Raw genomic sequence first — 17071 nt, 5'->3', positions numbered from 1 at the left:
GTTATTATTATTATTACTATTATTATTATTAGTATTATTATTATTATTATTATTATTGTAGTGATAAGATGAGATTGGTAAACTTCCTATCCCTAAACCTAATTAAATACGGATGTCTTACGTTAACTATCTTGGTCATAGACACCGAGTAGCAATCCGATGAAAACCGACATTCAACTACGAACCATCCGATATGGAAAGTAGTAATAGTTATTATACTAGTTTTTTCAATCACAATCAACCGATCATTCTGATGTTACCATATAGGAGCCAACCCGTGTATCTCCTAGGAAGTCAACAATGCCCAATCGAAAATCTCTGACAACACTGCCGAAAACATTCCCTAGTACTATCCATCCGACATTCCCACATATCATCCTTCCGAGGAACTAGAAGTGCAGAGTAAGATCAAAAAGGAAACTGAATCAGAGTCGTCTATGGATGAATTGTCACTCTGACCAAAGGAGATGGCAATTCGGATCACCACCATTGAACTATCAATACCAGATCCCACCGACCACTGCAGAACCAAGCCGTAATCCAAGGATGAGGGTCACCTTATAATGTGCTTGAAGTAGTCAAATAATTATTAACTAAAAATAAACTAATCTAGACACTAAGTAATACTCTAGACCCTTAAACTACTAACCGGCAAGTGAACCAGTCGACTCTAGTACAGCTAAGAAAGTCCGGATATCGAACCCACGGGACTCTTTAAATTACGAAATTAGCAAACAAGACTCAATTACAAGACACGACTATTTATTAATAATATTTGAGGGAGAATTTAATACTAATAATTAAAATTCTAAATAATAATTAACTAAAATTAATTAACTTACTAATAGTTAACTAATGATTACTTAACTATTAAACTAATAATAAAATACTTAACCCTAAACCTAATTAATATAATAATAATAAAACATAATCATAACCTTAAACTAATTAATTAATAAACCTTAACCCTAATTAATTTTAAACTAATAAACAATTAAACATTTAGATTAATTCAGATGATGAAAATAACTACCTAGGTTAGAATCCCCAATGTCACGACAATCAATCAAATGGGAAACTTAAGTTATGGAACTGGGATCGTAAAATAGACCATTGACAGAAAACCCGAACATGAGCCTTGACCTTCAAGAAGACACCTATGGATTTCTAACAAGTTTTAAGACTCACCAGTTTTATAGATTAAACTTCCTTACGGTTATTTAATTGCTTATGTCTAAGTATCTTTTATGATGAAAACCTACCTTACAACGCGGAATTCAAAAGATAGCAAAGCAAACCCAATTAATTTAATAGACTAAGTTGACAATCAAATCTAGACGGACTCCTTACGAAGAACTAAATCTAGCACTCCTGATAAGCAAAGATCTATTAATAGCCTATCACTTTACAGCTTTTTAGACTAGCAGCTCACTTTTATTTGTTTAATTGATTTTATTGTTTCTATGATCTTAATCGATATCAATCATAAACTAGTCAAGAACACACAGTAAATGACCTAACAAAACCCTATCCTATGAAACAATCAACAAGGGCAACGTAAAACAATAAATTCAAGTAAACAAAACCAAGCAATCATACACATCAACTAAATAAAACTCAACCGTTTACTTAGAACATAATATTCATAACGAAACGAAAATCCAAATAAAATCAAACCGAACTAAGGTTCATCACGACCTAGGCAGTCTATGGAATTTAGCCTAGCATATTAAAATCTAAATCAAACAAAACAAATAATAACGAAAACATGGTGAAAGTATAAGAAACGGGGAATCGAAGATGATAAAACCCGTAAACTCGAACGTGAACGTGTAGCTCTTCACCGAATGTTCTCTCGCCTTCAAAATCACCAACAAACGCGTAAAATAGCTCCAAGAACTCTCCAAAATCGGCTGGTGGCTTTCAGGTTATGTCAGGTTTAAGTTAAAGATGTTTAAATAGCGAAAACAAGGCCCGACAATAAGCAAAAACGAATTAAAAACCCATCAGCATTGCCTAGGTGCCGCGCTAAGGGATTTTTGCCTTCCACCTTCGCGCGGCCCGGCGTGCTTCTCCAAGGGGGCTGGTCACACCGGCCCGGTCTGACCGGTTCTCTGTTCTGGTTCTACCTGACGCGTTCCGGATCTCCGTTTCGGCTCGTTTTTCGCCCTTTTTAATCACGATCAAATCTCGGAACCTACGACACACAAAAACGTTAGTAGTATACAAATCTTGACTAAAAACAAACAAAAGCAATTAAAATATTAAATAAAATAAACAAGGGAAACATATATATTTAGCATTATATCACCTTACCATACAAAAAGAGATTTAATCCAACATCAATCAAGAATCCTTATGAATCGGAGGAGGAACTCGAGGAAGAGGAAGATCCCGAGGAAGAAAATGAGGAGAACGAGAATCCTTATTTTCCTCCGTATGTTGGACCGAGACCTTCAATATCACTACAAGTTAATGAGATCCGCGAAGAAGCAAATCTCATCGAGGAATTCTATACTACCAATATCCCCAATGAAGAAATGCATGCATACTTTGCAAACCTGCATCTCTGTCCAAGGGAGAACGCATATCTCTTCCCAGATACATCCGCGCCAACGAGATATCTGAACCCGCCAAACTCAGTGATGGATGAGCTAAGGAACGAGAAAGTGGACAAAAAGAAAATAGGGAGAAAGATTGTTAAGAAATGTGACAAATGAAAAATCTTGTTAAAAAGTGGATCAAGGATTAGGAATCGTTGTTAGCTGTTATGTTCTCTTTCTTGTAAACTAAATAATGAACGATTAATAAGTGTATCGTTTCCCTAAATTTTGTTTTATTCATGTAACAACATGTCTAAAGCCAACAGTAATCAAGAAGTACAAATAAATAATAAAGAAAATATTGTTGAAGAAAATATAATCAACAATAAAGAAAAGACGGTAGCTATGAACATTCAAGCAATACCAAAAGACTATGTGCTCGGTATTCGCGATCTAATTAAAGAAGCTGTAACTCCACTCTATGAGCTAATGAAAAATGATTCAAGCCGAACTGTTTCCCAATCTAACAAAAAGGAAGTCAAAGCAAAAGTGAAACTGCTAATTCAAAGAAAGAATAAAAAAGGGAAATAGAAAAGAAAGAGAGTAAGAAAAAGGAAAGTGAGAAAAATAAAGAAGCAAGTGATGAAAGTTCGACTGCTAAAAACGACCTGTGTGATAAAACAAAGAAACTTAAAATACACGAAGGTTGTGATTTCAAATTATTCAAGGTTTATAATCCCAAAGAGTTCCATGGGGATAAGGGAGCGATAAATACCCTCCGATGGTTTGAGGAAATGGAATCAATCGTGTTGATAAGCAAGTGCACAGAAAATGAGAAAGTTCAATATACCTCTCAGATGTTTAAGGGAGAGGCATTAGAATGGTGGAATGCCCTAATCGGAATCAAGGGTAGAGAAAATTTATACAACTTGGATCGGGCATGTTTAAAGCCATGATATTAAAGAAGTTTTGCCCAATTAATGAAATGGATCAAATTCAAACAAATCTTTGGAATCACAAAGTTGTGGGAACAAACCTCAAGGAATATAACACCAAGTTCCTTGAATATTGCAGAATTGTCCCTCACTTGGTCACTCCTGAAATCAATAAAGTAACACGATATATTTACGAATTACCAATCGAAATTTGTGACTTAGTTCGTTCACATATGCCGTCCACGACGGAATCTGCTATGGATTTGGCCAGGTATTGATGGATGGGATGATTACAAATCAGGATGAGAAAAAGAGGGATGACGGAAGAACGATTGTGGGAGGTAAAATGAAGAAGGTTGAAAAGAAACGAGAAGGGGCGTTTGTGTATAGTCACCCTGTGTGCAAATCTTGCAGGAGGAGACATTTCGGTAGATGTCTTCGACCAACCAACACTGTTATATGTAATTTTTGCAAGAGACCAGGTCATGTGGAAGCAGATTGTAAGAAGAAAGCAGTAGTGTGTTTCGACTATGGTTATAAGGGACACTTTAGCAATGAGTGTCCGAAGAAAAAGCCGACAACAACGGCAATTGGTGCAGCAGGCAGCGGTACCAAGACCGAGGCCAAGAAAGGAAACGCCTGTTTCTTTATGCTAGACACCCAGAAGGCAGCTTGTAACACCCCGGAACCGCAGCGGAAACGTACACGGGATGCAACAGACACATCTGATATCAACAGCATTGCTTATAAAGAAAATACCACTACATTAATTTATATCATATTACATTGTTGCTAGTTTCGTTTCTGTCTAGGTGTTACACACAAAATTTACCGATAAGACATTACTATATTCATTTCAAACTATAGATCAGCAAGCCTCCAACAAGTAGCACAGATCATTAAGCACATTTCAATCATTCCAACTTGGGCATACCTAGAAAACATGTAAAGAAAACGGGTCAACTACGAATAGTTGGTGAGTTTCACTAATTTAAATAAACACTGACAGATCATTTTAATAACCATTTATTAGCAATGAAATTATGCTGGGAACTATGTTACCCCAGAACAATAATAACCTCTGGGAACTATGTTACCCCAGAACAATAATAACCTCTGGGAACTATGTTACCCCAGAACAATAATAACCTCTGGGAACTACGTTACCCCAGAACAATAATAATCCCTGGGAACTATGTTACCCCAGAACAATAATAACCTCTGGGAACTACGTTACCCCAGAACAATAATAATCCCTGGGAACTATGTTACCCCAGAACAATAATAACCTCTGGGAACTACGTTACCCCAGAACAATAATAACCCCTGGGAACTATGTTACCCCAGAACAATAATAACCTCTGGGAACTATGTTATCCCAGAACAATTACACACGATAAACAATTTATATATTCTGTGCATCAAACATATATATATAAATATACAAGTGTTTCCATACGATCGGTATGTACTTAAATACTTTAATAAAGACATGTTTTCCGCCCCGGGAAAATATTTAAAACAGTTCAGTAAAAGGGGCTCGTGAGAACTCACCTTTCTGTGAGTCGGGATGTGATACAATGAACTGCTATAAGCCTGGATCTGTAATATAATATCTAGTCGTTACTATATAATTCCCATAAATTAAATACGTATCAATCGGTACATCTGGGGACATTGTTAACCCAGTACAGTACTCGATCCGGGGACAATGTTAACCCCGTGACACTCCTAAGGACTCAGATTGTGTCATTACTTAGAGTCGGACGGTCAAAATTATCATTTTTATGTTTTCCTTGATTTGCGTGCCTAGCACGGTAATCCGTTTTTAGTTTCAAAAATGAGTTTATTCACACCCGACCCAAAAATGGTGTTTGACTGTTAATTTAGTTAAAGTGATGAAATTAGAGCTCGGTTTGGATACCCCGTTTGGCCGCGGGGCCCGTTTCCGTCATTTAGGTGCCGGAAACAGTAAAATCGGGTAAAATTACCCAAATCATCCGAATTATTTTCGGATGATTTATTTTTACTTAATTTACTTAGTTTTATGAAAATGGTCAATTTTTAGGTTTTTATATACCAGTCAGCTCGCTTATGCGAGTTTTGCCGGTTTACACGTTTTAAGCTTTAGAAATTTGTTTTTATGTTCTTTTTAGCACAAATAATTACCCGTTTAGTCTCGGGTCTTGAGATTTTGCACAAAACTTATTTTGACAGTAAGAAACTTTATAAAAATTTTCCAGATTTATTTTCTTATATTTACATTTATTTATCTATTTTTAAACCTTATTAAAACACTAAATATGTCAAAAATACCAAAAGACTTTAGAAAAATCCCAAATTTTTCCGGGATGATCCCTGCCATCCTCATGACTCCCTGGAATTTTTCCAGAACCCAAAACTCATATTTCAAGCCATTTTCACAAAAAACGAGCTAGAAAGCCCTAGAACTCGTTTTACCGAAAAGCCCCCTTAGACTTTTCCAACTGAGCTAAAATTTTGTGTGTGACCTTTATATGTTATAAAAAGCTTATCCTAAATTTTTCAGAATTTTTCATCAAGTTTAGCTATTTTTCACCATTTTTGGCCAAAACCGAGCATTAAATTCACCAAATATTCATCTTTTATCCAAAAATTACCAAAAATTCACAGATCTCATATTTTCATGTGTAGATCATCTCTGTGAAATTTCGTGACCCGACTCTAAGTACACTACAATCTGTCCAAACTCACTAAATCACACGAAAACCGAACTATTTTGTGTTTTCTAGCGTTAGATCGCAAGGATCTTGGTTTCTAGCCTTTGCTAGCCACTAGATACAACACTTACAAGCACAATAACACTATACCAAGCAAGTTACACCAACAATCAAACCATTTCTTTCATAGTGTCGGTTTTGATATAAAAACAAAGGTTGTAACCGTAAAAATCCGTTCTCGACTCTTTTTACTCATTTCTTGGACCAAGATCCCTTGTATAACATGTATACATCTCTTGATCATGCTAGAGTCGGTTTCATCTCGGGTTTTCACCCGTCTTTCACATGGAAAACTCATTTTACAAGATTTCAACCGTAAAATTTCGTTCTAAACTCTTTTAACTCATCACTTGGATCAAGATCCTTTGTATAACTTGTATACATCACTTGATCGTGCAAGGATCGGTTCCATCTCGGGTTTTCACCCATATTTCACTTGGAACCTCTTGTTCTTGCAAAACAACTCAAATACATGAAATCAATACTATGATTTAACCAACTAAACCATGTTTTTACCTTACAAACTTGATAGAAATCAAGGGTTGTGGATGGATGATGAAGGAATTGAGAGAGTTTTGTGTGAGATGTGTGGTAAAAAAAAGAAAATGAAATGAATAATAATGGATAGGGGCCGATCGGTCCACCTTAAGGGGTGGGGTGGGTCCCACACATCCATTCTAGGCCACACATTCGGATTACGCAATCCGGATAATGTTGTGGATAATCTGGTTCAGTTCGTTTCTCGTTTAAACTCGTAATTCGGCTTAAAACGAGCATAAAATGGTCGTTTTTCGGGTTAAAATAAAATTTACATAAAACTGATTTAAAAACTTTAAAAAAAAACTTAACCCATGACATTAAGTGACTTAAAACATTGTATTGTCGGTAATTGTGCATCTTTTTCGGCTTGATTGATCGTCTCTTGCTTGGTTTGATGTTAAAGGTTTCGTTTATCGTACTGACGTACTAATAAATCGAAATCCTTTTTCTGTGCTATAATTCACTTATCCCGAAGCATTAATACTTCGTAAATATCATTAAACATTATATACTTCGTCTATAATGTAATTCCCGATTCGTTCGGGTTTCAATAATCGTTCATTGGTTAATTGTAATTCCAATACGATTCACTATATGATCGAGTATGATTCGTACTATGAATCATATATACCCGTATATACGTACTATAACTCATATAATCAATATTAAATGACACGTAATTAGTATATACCGGCTAGGGTATACCTGGATTTGCCGGAATCGTTACACAGCTGATATACCGGACGTGATCACCGGTACGTTTCCTATCAATAATGTTTATGCTAGGGTTTTATTTGACTCACGTGCGAATCAAAGTTTTATAGATTATACATTTTGTAGTCTATTGAATGAACCCTTAGTTAAATTAGATAAACATTATGAAGTCGAGACTGCTGAAGGAAATGTAAGTAGAATAACTGAAGCTTTAAATAATGCCACAATTTTGTTAGCCGATCACATCATACTTGTACGATTGTTACCTATGACATTGGTAGATTTTGATGTAGTTATAGGTATGGACTGGTTATCCTCTAATCAAGCCCGTATCTTATGTAATGATAGAGCCATTGACATTCGAACATCTAACAATAAAACCATTCGTATCACTGGAGACAAAGAAGCAGGAAAGGTGTGAATCATTTCTAAGATCAAAGCAAGTAGTTGCTTAGGTAAGGGATGCCTTGCATTCATGGCTTATGTAACTAACGAACCCGAACCCAAGAAGATAGAAGAGGTGTCAATCGTGTCCGAATTCCAAGATGTATTTCCTGACGAGTTACCAGGATCCCCGCCAGATAGAGAATTAGAATTTAGAATCGATCTTGTGCCAGGAAATTCACCAATAGCTAAATCTCCTTATAGACTAGCACTCACAGAAAAGAAAGAATTAAAGAAGCATTTAGATGAGCTTTTGGAAAAAAGGTTTATACGACCGAGTTCATCACCATGGGGAGCTCCAATTTTTTTCGTAAAGAAGAAGGACGGATCGATGAGAATGTGTATAGATAATAGAGAACTAAATAAGGTCACCATTAAGAACAAGTATCTGCTACCAAGAGTTAACGATTTGTTCTACCAGCTTCAAGGAGCAAGTTGTTTTTCAAAAATTGATCTCAGATCGGGATACCATCAGTTGAAAGTACAAGAAGAAGATATACCCAAAACAGCATTCAGAACCCGATACAGACATTATGAGTTCACCGTGATGCCTTTCGGACTCACTAATGCTTCGGCAGCTTTCATGGACATGATGAATCATATTTGTAAACCATATATTGACAAGTTTGTTATCGTCTTCATTGATGACATTCTTGTTTACTCAAAATCCAAAGACAATCATCAAGTTCATCTCAAAATCATACTTGAAACCCTAAGAAACGAGAAATTGTACGCCAAATTCTCCAAATGTGAATTCTGGTTATCCGAAGTTCAATTTCTTGGTCATGTTATAAATGAGAAGGGTATTCAAGTAGATCTAGCTAAAATAGAAGCCATTACCAAGTGGGAGAAACCAAAGACACCAACACAAGTCAGAAGTTTCCTAGGCTTAGCAGGGTATTACCGAAGATTCATTCAAAACTTCTCCCCAATAGCCGTTCCATTAACTTCACTCACAAGAAAGACAATTAAGTTTGAATGGGGACCGAAGCAAGAAGACGCATTCGAAACACTCAAACAAAAGTTAACCAATGCACCTATCTTGGCCTTGCCTGAAGGATTAGAAAAATTTACCATTTACTGTGATGCTTCGCACACGGGAATGGGATGTGTTTTAATGCAAGGAAAGAAAGTAATTTCCTATGCTTCAAGACAACTAGAAGTTCACGAGAAGAATTACACCACACACGACCTCCAATTAGGTGCTATAATTTTCGCATTGAAATTATTGTGACATCACTTGTATCGTGTAAAGTTCATAGTATACACCTATCACAAGAGTTTGAAGCACACATTCGAAAAAGGAATTAAACATGAGGCAAAGGCGTTGGATGGAAACGCTTAATGATTATGACTGTGAAATCATATATCATGAAGGAAAAGCCAATGTTGTGGCTGACGCCTTAAGTAGGAAAGAACATGAGAAAACAAAGAGAGTCCGAGCTCTTAGATTGGAACTCAAAGTTGATTTAGCCAGTCAGATCAAAGAAGTTCAGAAGTTGGCACTGGAAAAAGGAAACATTAATGTCGAAAAAGAGAACGGTACAATCGATCAACTAGTCAAAGGAAGTGACGAGATACTTAGACTTGGTACAAGGATTTGGGTACCAATAGTCGGGAATTTAAGAGAGAAGATTCTTGAAGAAGCTCATAAGTCGAAGTATATGATGCATCCGGGAAGTGACAAGATGTATCACAATCTAAATGATGATTACTGGTGGATCGGTATGAAGAAAGACATTGCTATATATGTTTCTAAGTGCCTAACGTGTTCAAAAGTAAAAGCCGAGTATCAAAAGCCGTAAGGATTACTACAACAACCTGAAATACCAATACGGATATGGGATATGATAACTATGGATTTCATCATGAAGTTACCTAAGACTTCTCGCCAGAATGATGCAATCTTGGTTATTGTAGATAGACTTACTAAGTCTGCCCATTTTATTCCAATACCAGAAACATTTAGTATGGATAAGTTAGCACACTTATATGTCGAAAACATAGTATCCTTACATGGTGTGCCACTATCCATCATTTCCAATAGAGACAGCCGTTTCACTTCAAATTTTTGGTCAAGTTTTCAAAAAGCAATGCGGACTCGATTAAACTTGAGTACTGATTATCAACCCCAAACTGATGGCCAAAGTGAACGTACGATTCAAACATTGGAAGATATGCTTTGTGCCTGTGTTATCGACTTAGGAGGAAGTTGGGATACTCATCTTTCTTTAATGGAATTCTCGTACAACAACAGTTATCATACGAGTATCCAGATTGCACCATTTGAAGCATTGTATGGACGCAAGTGTAGAACAACTGTATGTTGGTCTGAAACAGGTGATAGTCAATTATCTGGACCCAAAATTGTTCAAAGAACCACTGATCAAGTTATACAAATCCGAGAACGGTTAAAGGCAGCTAGAGATATACAAAAGAGCTATGCGGACGTTTTTTGCAAGCCATTGGAGTTTAAAGAAGGCGATAGAGTATTATTGAAAGTCTCGCCTTGGAAAGGTGTAGTACAATTCAGGAAGAAAGGGAAACTGAGTCCACGTTTTGTGGGACCATTTAAGATACTAGATAGAATTGGACCAGTTGCTTACAGTCTAGAATTACCAGACGAATTGAAAGGCATTCACGACGTGTTTCACATATCCAATTTATGCAAGTGTTTAGCCGACGAAACTCTTGCCATGCCATTAAAAGATGTTAAGATCAACGAGAAGCTTAATTTGTAGAACAACCAATTCAAATAGAAGATAGCATGATCAAGTTCCTCAAGCATAAACGTCTCAAGCTTGTAAAAGTCAAATGGGATTCAAGACGAGGACCCGAGTATACGTGGGAGCTCGACTCAGAAATGAAGAAGAAGTATCCCTATCTATTCCAATAAATCTCGAGGACGAGATTATTCAAAAGGTGGGGAGGATGTAACACCGCGTCTTTAACCCTATAAAAATTTAGCTAAATAAACTAACTTTATAAAATAAACTAACTTTATAAGTATAGGGACCAAACTTGTAAAATCTGAAAAATCCATCCATCGCGATACGCGATGGGATAGACATAAAGCCCATCGTGTAGCACGACGGACTTGCACAACAACCCAGAATTGGGCGGCGTAACGATACGCGATGGCTCAATTCAAATGACCATCGCGTAGCGCGATGCCCTTGCAGAGTCATTAGGACACGTGTCCAACCACGTGTCAACACGTGGCACGATATGACAGGCAACGTGTCATGAGCCGGTAAGGCGGCGTCAAATTGTGGCGTCGCGATACGCGACGGGTGTGAGAAAACCCATCGCATATCGCGATGGGTACCAAAATTTGCCTATGAAAGGGGGTGACGGGCATAACCCATTTTCATCCCAAAACACACTCAACCTCACACACATAAGCATTGGAACCTGTGCCTAATAGCCGAGAGGAGTCGACGTGCTATTTTCTCGAAGTTGGTGCAAGTAACGAGGTTATAATCGAGTAGCAATGACATAAGCGAGTAGATCAAGATCCTGCCTTTTTCTTATTATCATTCTAAGTATCCGATCTAAGGTAGGAGTTATGTTTAAGTTATTTGAATTATAGCTTAGACAATCAATCGAGGCTATGGCCTTTAACCTTGAAAGTATTTTGTAAACATTCACATTCATAAAAAAGTTTTCATAAACGTTACTTCATAGCAATGTAATGTTAAACAAAGATATGTTTTGACGGGCATGTAGTAACTGTAAATGTGGTATCACTAATAGTAAGTTTCTTGCCTAAGAAAAAGTAATTCGTACAAATCCCAATCAACAGAGGGACCCATTTACTTACCTGGAGAAACTTACCAACGTGTTATAACCATTAAGCCTAGCATGCTACATCAAACATCACATAAAAACTAAGTGTTTTCATTCACAATCAAAGATAAACGATTTCAAGGTTAAGCTTAGCAATCATAGCTTAATCAAAAAACCATTCATGTATTTATACAAACCTATTTATGTATAGGTTAAATATCATTTTCAATCATTCACAATCAAGGTTTTCCAACACCGACGGTATAGGTGAATACGTCAACCTTTTCAATCAATCATAACATATTTATACTCGACAAGATGAACAGGTGTTTGTCTTGATGAGTCAGTCAATGATTTCATGAGATTACATGATCTCTAAAACGTTATAATACAAAGTAGAGAATAAAATCAACTCATACCGAATATGCATGTGTCTGGATCCAAAGATAACTGTTAAGCCTAATCAGTCAAAGGCTAGGTAGCCTCAGGCTAAACGGTCATGAATAGTTCTCTGTTCAGGGCCTTGTGGCTAGGAGAATACCGTTATGTGTGTAGGGCAGTGGTACATATACCGGAAGTAGAAGTGCTTCCGTTGAGATTGTCAAGTAAAACTATATTTGTATTGTAATATCATTCAAATGTTTTATAGAGTCATACGTGTTCACCAGCATATAGCTGACGTATTTTTCTAACCCGTTGCAGGTAATTAAGCATAAGTGATATAATGCTAAATATTTATATTTCCCGTGTATATTTTAATTAATATTTTAATAGTTTTTGTTCGTTTTTAGTCGAGATTTGTATACTACTAACGTTTTTATGTTTCGTAAGTTCTGGGGTTTGTTCTTGATGAAAAAGGGCGAAAAACGAGCCAAAAACGGAGATCCGGAACGCATCAGGAAGGAACCGGACAGAGAACCGGTCAGACCGGGCCGGTCTGACCAGCCCCCATGGAGGAGCACGCCCTCGCCGCGCCTAGGCAGAAGGCTAAAAGTCCTTGGCGCGGTGCCTAGGCACTGCTGGGCTAGATTATTTTCGTTTTTGCTTCTTGTCGGGCCTTGTTTTGGGTATTTAAACACCTTTAACTTAATCCTGACATAACCTTAAGCAGCCAGCCGATTATGGAGTTCTTGGAAGGATATTTTCGAGTCTTGTGGTGATTTTGAAGGCAAGAGAACATCCGGTGAAGAGCTAGACGTTTAAGATCGAAGAATACGGGTTTTATCGCCTTTAATCTTTCGTTCTTATTATTTCACCATGTTTTCGTTATTATTTACTTTGTTTGAGTTAGACTTTTTGATCCTAGGCTAAACTTTATAAACTACTTAGGTCGTGATGAACCTTAGTTCGGTTTGATTTTTATTTGGATTTTCGTTTCGTTATGGATTTTATGTTTTAAGTAAACGGTTGAGTTTGATTCAATTAATGCGTATGATTACTTGGTTTTGTTTACTTGAATTTATTGTTTCACATTGCCCTTGTTGATTGTTTCATAGGATAGGGTTTTGTTAGGTCATTTACTGTGTGTTCTTGACTAGTTTGTGATTAATATGCATTAAAATCATAGAAACAATAAAATCAAGTAAATAGATAAAAGTGAACTGCCAGCCTAGAAAGCTGTAAGGTGATAGGTTGTTGATAGATCTTTGCTTGTCGGGATTGCTAGATTTAGTTCTTCGTAAGGAGTCCGTCTAGGTTTGATTGTCAGCTTAGTCTATTAAATTAATTGAGTCTGCTTTGCTATCTTTTAAATTCCGCGCTGTAAGGTAGGTTTTTGGCATAAAAGATACTTAGACATAAGCGATTAAATAACCGTAAGGAAGTTTAATATAAAACTGGTGAGTCTTAAAACTTGTTAGAAATCCATAGGCGTCTTCTTGAAGTTCAAGGGTCCTGTTCGGGTTTTCTGTCAAGGGTCTATTTTATGATCCCCGTTCCATAACTTGCATTTTTCCATTTAAATTAATAACCGTAACTTTGGGGATTCCGGCCTGGGTAGTTATTCTAATCATCTGAATTAATCCAAGTTTTCTAAATTGTTTATTAGTTAAAATTAAATTAGGTTTAAAGTTTTATTAATTAATTAATAAGTAATGATTATGTTTTATTATTATTATTTAAATAATTAGGGTTTGATTTATTATTATATTGTTAGTTTATTAATAGTTTAATTAAAGTAATCATTAGTTAATTATTATTAGAGTTTTAATTAATTAGTTTTAAAATCCCCCTCAAATATTATTGATAAATAGTCGTGTCTTGTACTTGAGTCTAATTTGCTAGTTTCGTAATTTAAAGAGTCTTGTGGGTTCGATATCCGGACTTACTTAGCTGTACTAGTGTCGACCGGTTCACTTGCCGGTTAGTAGTTTAAGTTAAGTTTAAGGGTCTAGAGTATTACTTAGTGTCTAGATTAGTTTATTTTTAGTTAATAATTATTTGACTACTTCAAGCACATCAAGTTTTTGGCGCCGTTGCCGAGGACTCTTGGCGAATGCGTTATTTGCTTTATTTGGACTTAATTGCTACATTACGTGCTATTTGTTTTATTTTAGTTCAAGTCGTAGGAGTCTAAATTAATTTTAGTTTACTTTCGTTTTTAGCTTTTAAATTTTATTTTTAGTCTACTTACTTGGTCTGTTGCGATTTCAGGTTTATGCCACATCTTCGTTCGCAAGGACCACCACTGGTTAATCTATATTTTTCTTCATTCAAGACCGAAACCAGCTCGTCAGCAGAGAAACCACCGTCAAAAGCTACTTCTTCACAAAAATCGTCACCACACAGTTCACCACCCGAAAGTCCGAGAATTCAACCAAACGTTCAAATGGCCGACGATAGGACAATTGCTGCTCAAGCCTTCGATGGCTTAACCTGAAACCAGTCATGCATCGTTGTCCCCGCGATCGACAACCACAGCTCGTTGCAGATTCCGTCATACGTCATGAACAACATCGTTCAAACTAATCAGTTTCATGGGAACGATGACGAGGATGCGCCGGCTCATATTAACCGACTTTACCGCGTTTTGAAAACTTTTAAATTGCAAGGTGCTACTGAAGATGCAATTTTCTTACATCTTTTCCCTTTTTCACTTACAGGTAAAGCAGCTATTTGGCTTGACACGCAGCCACCTGGCACGTTCACCACTTGGGAAGCACTACGTTCTGGATTTAACAAGAGATACTTCCCACCGGTGAAAGCGGGTGTTCTTCGCGATCAGATTCACTCTTTTCACATGGAGCCGGATGAGCAATATTGTCATGCTTGGGAGCGTTTTCAGAGCTTGTTATCTCGATGCTCACAGAATGGTCTCACACCATGGGATATCGTGGAGAAATTCTACAATGGGTTGAACTACGAAACCCAAGTTCGGTTCGACACAGACGCGGGAGGAAGTCTACTGGCTAGGAAGAATGTCACCGAATGTAACGGGATGTTTGAGAGCTTCGCTCAATCGGACCTCGCCAAAGGGCCACGACGCGGGAATTCCACTCCCGTTAGTAGTACATCCTCATCTTCTCGAGGTGTACACCAGGTTAATCTGGATATTACTGTGGCTTCTGCTTTGGAATCATTGACCCGAGAGGTGAAGGAACTCAAGACAAAGGTGGACAAGTGTGAGTTTTGTAGAGGTGGACACAGCACTTTGGAGTGCCCGGTGATGAATCAGCAAGTCGATTATGTTGGTGGTCAGAATAGGTTTCCTAACAACAATTTCAACAACAACAATCAGAATTGGAACACCTACAAGAACCCGAGTCAGAATAACTCCAAATGGCGTCCGTCAGGCGCACCACCCGGCTATCAAAATTCTTACAATCAAGGACAAGGTCAGTATAATAATAATAATAATAATAATAACAATGGTACTGATGTTCAAAATAATGTGCAGGATCCTAATGGAAGCATGGGACGTCTAGAGGAGATGATGAAGCAAATCTTGGAGAGAGATCAAGTCACACAGAAAAAGTTGACCGAACACGATATGCTCATCAAGAATCAACAATCTTCTATTCTCGATATTCAAAGAACATTTGGTGATATTGATCGTCGTCTCGAAGAAAGGCCTCAAGGACAGTTTTCGGGTTCTACTCAGACTAATCCGGCCGCTCAATTGAAAGCGATTACTACTCGTAGCGGAAGGGTTTTGGGTCCCGAGGTAGTTAAGGAAACGGGTGGAGTTGAAGAAGAGGAAGCGGTTGATGAAGAGATCGAGTTGGAGGCTCCGGGTAAGTCGCATAGTAAAACACCAATTATTGAGCCACAAGTTGAGAAAAACCCGGTCGTATTTCGGCCACCACCCGAAATTAATATTGCCCATGTTCCTTATCCCGCTCGTCTCAAGAATCAAAAATACACGAGGGAATACGGGCATTTTCTAGATATGTTCCGCCAATTGAAAATTAATCTTCCACATGTTGAAGCCCTCCAACACATGCCAAAGTATGTGAAATTCTTGAAAGATTTACTTAAGAGAAAAAGATCGGTTGGGAGAGGTTTCGTCTATTCCGCTTAGCGGGGATTGTTCGGCGGTAGTGTTGAACCGGGTCCCGGAAAAGTTATCGGATCCGGGCGTTTTTACAATCCCATGTACGTTCGGTAGTGATATGATGAGTCAAGCGTTGGCGGATTTGGGTGCGAGTATTAATCTTATGTCGTATTCGTTGTTTGAGAAGTTGGAGTTGGGTGAGCTTACACCGACTCGTATGTCGTTGTCGTTGGCGGATCGTTTGGTTAAGTATCCGCGAGGTATTATTGAAAATTTATTAGTAAAAGTTGACAAGTTTGTATTTCCGGTTGATTTTGTGGTACTTGACATGGAGGCCGACGAGAAAGTCCCCATTATTCTCGGTCAGCCGTTTTTTTAGAACGGCTAAGGCTCTTATTGATGTGTATGAGGGGCGGATCATACTTCGGGTTGGTGACGAGAATGTTACTTATGACATTGCAAAGTCGATGAAGCATCGGGATGATAGTGATGATGTTAGCGGTCCGAGCCATTCGGAATATTTTCTTAATTCTTTTATTCCGGGTTTTGATAAGTGTCTTGATTATATTTGTGGTTCCGATTTGGTTGGGATGGAGATGGATGACGAGTTGACAGAAATTATGGAGGATGGCGAGGAAAAATTGGTAGATGATGTTTCTTGTTCGGCGAAGATTATGGAGGTTAGTGAAATTATTTGCGAAAAAGAGTTCGAAAAACCCGCTCCGTTGGAATTAAAGGATCTTCCGTCACATTTAGAGTATGCGTATCTTGAAGAGGGCTCGGATTTGCCCGTTATTGTCTCGTCTAAGTTGAGTGAGGAAGAAAAGTCAAAATTGATAGAGGTATTAAAGATGA

The sequence above is a fragment of the Bidens hawaiensis genome, unplaced genomic scaffold (genome assembly GCF_021521415.1).
Source record: "Bidens hawaiensis isolate Kalapana, Puna unplaced genomic scaffold, B.hawaiensis_p1.1 tig00042299_1, whole genome shotgun sequence".
Classification (NCBI taxonomy): Eukaryota; Viridiplantae; Streptophyta; class Magnoliopsida; order Asterales; family Asteraceae; genus Bidens; species Bidens hawaiensis.
Note: the sequence above shows the minus strand (reverse complement) of the source record.